The 5613-nt window shown below is 29.5% G+C and overlaps 1 pseudogene; it reads right to left on the reverse strand.

The window, feature by feature from the left end:
* Positions 1-205: 205 nt before the first annotated feature.
* LOC142508188 (uncharacterized) lies at positions 206-4988 on the reverse strand (annotated as a pseudogene).
* Positions 4989-5613: the final 625 nt, after the last annotated feature.

Consider the following 5613-nt stretch of genomic DNA (forward strand, 5'->3'; position numbering starts at 1 on the left):
TTGAGAAATATGTTTTTTTGTAATTGTTAGATCACAGCATATGAATTTATAAGCGTAACATGCCAAAAGTCAATATTTGAAAATGAAATTATTATTATTAAAAGAAAATAAAAATGACAAAATTAAAACAAATATATACGACGTAGTTGTGATTGTGGCTCACATCTTCCTCTGATTTTACGTTCAGTAACGGCTTCAACGCCTTCTATGAGTCGAGGATATGCTTCCCATCCAATTTTCTTATAAATTGGCAAACATGGTTTTTTAACGTCAGATTCCCAAGACGAAATTGTGTATATATATTTACTTATCTAAATAGATATGCGTTACTACAGTAGGATCTTTGTAAGGCTGATTCCACCATCCATATTGATATTCCTCCTGTTGAAATTTCCACCATAGTTTAAGAACTTCATTTTGCACGTACCCACTTGAATGCGTATCAAGAACCTCTAGAAAATTATCCAAAGGCTCTTTACTCAAACCATTCTTAATGAATAAAATTTTATCTTCTCTATTCATTGATGTCATTCCAACAATTTTGCATTTTCCCTTAGAAGTCCACCTTGCACATTTATGACATCCACCTATACGTTTAGCTCTTCGCTTTTTGGCATATATGCTTTTACCAAATCCTGGCATATGTCTTATTATTAATTCACTTGCTTCTCCAACCAATCGGACTTTTGCTTCAATTATCAAACGGACATCATTCGGTATGCCATATGACATCATCAACCTTAGCCGCTCACATCTAGCTTTATAAATTTTTTTCAACGCATTATCAGGTAAACATGCAAAATATTTACGAAAATTCATAATACACGCATCCATATTATTATTATTATATATATTTCAATTATTTTGGGAAAACTGAAGAAACCGACTTAAATAGTCACGGAGTACCGTTACCCGCCACTTAACCGGGAAATGAACTAGAATCTGCAAAACAAAATGAAAATATCAAACAACTATTGTGGATCATATAAAGGCATAGACTCATTATTAAGAATTTCATTTTCTATAAAAGGCTTAAGTCTTTGCCCATTAACTTTAAACACGTCATTATTTTTAGGATTTTCAATATCAACAGCACCATGAGGATAAGCAAATTTGACTATAAATGGTCCTGACCACCTCGATCTTAGTTTACCTGAAAATAAATGCAAACGAGAATTATAAAGCAAAATTTTTTGTCCAATTTCAAATGACTTTCTCCTAATATTTTTATCATGAAAGGCTTTAGTTTTATCTTTATAAATCTTTGAATTTTCATATGCATCATTTCTTAATTCTTCAAGTTCATTTATTTGCAATTTTCTTAATTTAGATGCATCATCTAAATTAATATTAAATTCTTTAATTGCCCAATAAGCTTTATGTTCAAGTTCAATCGGTAAATGACAATGCTTACCAAAAACTAACCTATATGGTGACATCCCTAATGATGTTTTAAATGCAGTTCTATATGCCCATAATCCATCAGTTAATCTTAAAGACCAATCTTTTGGATTTGGATTAAATGTTTTTTCTAAAATTTGTTTTATTTCTCTATTTGCAAGTTCAAGTTGACCATTACTTTGAGGATGATATGGGGTAGAAACTTTATGCGTAATTCCATATTTTCTTAACAAAGAAGAAAATGATTTATTTATAAAATGACTTCCCCCATCACTAATTATTGCTCTAGGTATTCCAAATCGGCTAAAAATATTTTCTTTTAAAAATTTTATAACAACTTTATGATCATTAGTTCTACATGCAATTGCTTCAATCCATTTTGAAACATAATCAACATCGACTAAAATGTACGTATATCCAAAAGATAATGGAAATGGACCCATAAAATCTATCCCCCAACTATCAAATATTAATAATTATGATTGGATTTAAAGGCATCATGTTTCGTTTTGAAATTGATCCAATCTTCTGACAGTTTTCACAAGATTTGCAAAATAAATGCGTATCTTTGAATAAAGACGGCCAATAAAATCCACATTGTAAGATTTTTGTAGCTGTTTTATTGGATGAAAAATGACCTCCACATGCTTCAGAATGACAAAATTTAATAACATTACTTACTTCATTGTCGGGTATGCATCGTCGAAAAATTTGGTCAGGACAATACTTAAATAAGTAAGGATCATCCCAATAAAATTTTTTAACTTCTATCAAGAATTTATTCTTATCCTGTGAATTCCAATGAGAAGGCATTTTATTTGTCACAAGAAAATTTACAATGTTAGCAAACCAGGGCATAATAGTAGCATAAAACAACTGATCATCTGAAAAATTTTCATTTATTGGTATTTGATTATGAGATGATTCAGTCATTATTCTAGATAAATGATCGGCTACAACATTTTCTTTTCCTTTTTTATCTTTAATTATAATATCAAATTCTTGTAACAATAAAATCCACCGTATTAATCTTGGCTTAGCATCTTGTTTATTTGATAAATATTTTATGGCAGAATGATCGGTGTAAACAATAGTAGTAGAACCAATTAAATAAGATTGAAACTTATCTAATGCAAATACTACTGAAAGTAATTCTTTTTTAGTAGTTGAATAATTTATTTGGGCACTATTTAAGGTTCTACTAGCATAATAGATTGCATAAGGTTTTCCTTCTTTTCTTTGTCCTAACACAACTCCTATAGCATAATCACTTGCATCACACATTAATTCAAATGGTAAAGACCAATCTGGAGGTTGTAAAATAGGTGATGTAACTAAAAGATTAATAATTTTTTAAAAGCATTTTCACATTTCTGAGTCCATTCAAATTGTGTATCTTTTGTTAAAAGATTTGAAATTGGTTTAGATATTATGCTGAAATTTTTTATAAACTTTCTATAAAATCCTGCATGACCCAAGAATGATCGAACTTCTTTGACCGTTTTTGGTGATGTTAAATTAGCAATAACATCAACTTTGGCTTTATCAACTTCAATTCCTTTTTCAGATATCACATGTCCTAAAGCAATCCCAGATTTAACCATATAATGACATTTTTCCCAATTTAAAACAAGATTTTTTTCTTCACATCTTTTTAATACTTCTTCTAGATTTTTAAGACAATTTTCAAATGAGTTTCCAAAAACAGTTATATCATCCATAAAAATTTCTACATATTCTTCAATCATATCACTTAAAATACTTAACATGCATCTTTGAAAAGTAGCCGGAGCATTACATAAATCAAATGGCATTCTTTTAAATGCAAAAGTTCCGAAAGGACAAGTAAAAGTAGTTTTTTCTTGATCTTCTAATGATATAGGTATTTGATAATACCCCGAATACCCATCAAGAAAACAGTAATAAGAATTTCCTGCTACTTTTTCTAGAATTTGATCTAAAAATGATAGTGGGAAATGATCTTTTCTAGTTACATCATTTAATTTTCTACAATCAATACACATACGCTAAGTAGATGGAATCCTAGCTTGTAATAACTCTCCCTTTTCATTTTTTATAACAGTGATCCCGGAATTTTTAGGTACTACTTGTGTTGGACTTACCCATTTACTATCTGAAATTTGATAGATAATTCCAGCGTCTAAGAGTTTTAATACTCCATTCTTAACAACTTCCTTCATATGTGGATTTAACCTTCTTTGTAGGTTGTTGATATGTTTTAGCATTTTCTTCCAAGTGAATTTTATGTGTACAAATTAAAGGATTCATACCTTTTATATCTTTCAAAGTCCATCCAATTGCATTTTTATATTTTTTAAATAATTTAATCAAATCTTCTTCTTGATTTGGCAAAAGAGTGGAAGAAATTACAACAGGAAATGTTTTATTTTCACCAAGAAATACATATTTCAATTCTAATGGTAAAACTTTTAATTCAAGTTTTGTATTATCATCTTCTTTAAAATTATTTTTAGACTGAAAACTTTCTATTGAAAAAACTTCAGATTGTTGATTTAAGTTTTCTTCTTGTATATTTTCTTCCACAATTGTTTCAATTTCATTATCATATTCATTTTCATTAATACTTGGTTGTTTACATAAATTGAACACATTAAGTTCTAGAGTCATATTTCCAAAAGACAATTTCATTATTCCATTTCGACAATTAATTAAAGCATTTGAAGTTGCTAGAAATGGTCGTCCCAATATTACTGAAATTTCATTATGTACTTCTATTGGTTGTATATCCAAAACAATAAAATCTACAGGATATATGAATTTATCAACTCGAACCAACACATTTTCTACAATACCTCTAGGTATTTTGATTGACCTATCCGCCAGTAAGAGAGTAACAGAAGTGGGTTTTAATTCTCCTAAATTAAGTTTTTCATAAACTGAATAAGGAAGTAAATCACACTTGCTCCCAAATCCAACAAAGCTTTTTTAATTTTATTTTCTCCAATAATACATGAAATTGTTGGACAACCAGGATCTTTATATTTTAAACTAGAATTATTTTGAAGAATAGAACTTACTTGTTCAGCCAAGAATGCTTTTTTCTTCACATGCAATTTTCTCTTTACAGTACATAAGTCTTTTAAAAATTTTGCATAAGAAGGTACTTGTTTAATAGCATCTAATAATGGAATATTTATCTTCACTTGTTTAAAAACTTCATAGATATCAGAATCACTTTTTTGTTTTTTATGATTTGTTAATGCATGAGGAAATGGTGGAGGTTTATTTGACTTATTTACTATTTCAGATGATTTATCATTCACCATATTATTCTTAAAATTTAAGGTATCATCATTCTCAAAAGTATCAGGATTATCATCCTTACTCTTTGATTTTAAATGATCCTTGTTTTCATTAATATATGGATCATTAACTATTTTACCACTTCTAAGGATAATAACAGATTTTATTTGATCAATTTTTTCATTTTTTAATTCTTGATTTTGCATTTTTAGGATTAGGTTGAGGTTGAGATGGAAATTTTCCTTTTTCATGAATATTAAGCGCATATGCAATTTTGCAAGAGTTTCTTTCAAATCACTCATAGATTGACTGTTTTGAATATTGATAGACTCTTGCTTTTGGATAAATGCATGAATTACATCTTCAAAGTTTTTTCTTGGAGGTGTAACATAAGGAATATAACCTTGATGATTTTGGTTATTTTGAAAATATTGTTGTGACGGTTGTGCAATATTATCATTCCTCCAACTAAAATTAGGATGATTTTTCCATCCAGGATTATATGATGGTGAAAAAGGATCTAGTATTGGTTTTTTATAATTGTTAACATAATTTGCTTGTTCATGGAGACATTCTTTAAATGAAGGTAATGTTGGACAATCTTTTGTAGCATGATCATGTGTATCACATATATGACAAACAATTTCTTGAATACTTTTTAATTGACCACTCTTTTTCATTTCTAATGACTCAATTTTTCTTGCTAAAGATGCAAGTTTAGTGTAATGCCCTAGATTGTTTGTAGATAAAATGCTAAGATGAAATGTTGCTTGGAGGAGAGACCGCACCCGCGCCCCTTTTGATACCGCACCTGCGGTTGAGTGGCAGTAGGGTGTGCTTTTTGAACAATTGACACCGCACCCGCGCTAAGGAGATACCGCACCCGCGGTGAATGGCCAGTAGGATAGGAATTTCGGTACGAAACAA

Source organism: Primulina tabacum, chromosome 1, assembly GCF_025594145.1.
Source record: "Primulina tabacum isolate GXHZ01 chromosome 1, ASM2559414v2, whole genome shotgun sequence".
Classification (NCBI taxonomy): Eukaryota; Viridiplantae; Streptophyta; class Magnoliopsida; order Lamiales; family Gesneriaceae; genus Primulina; species Primulina tabacum.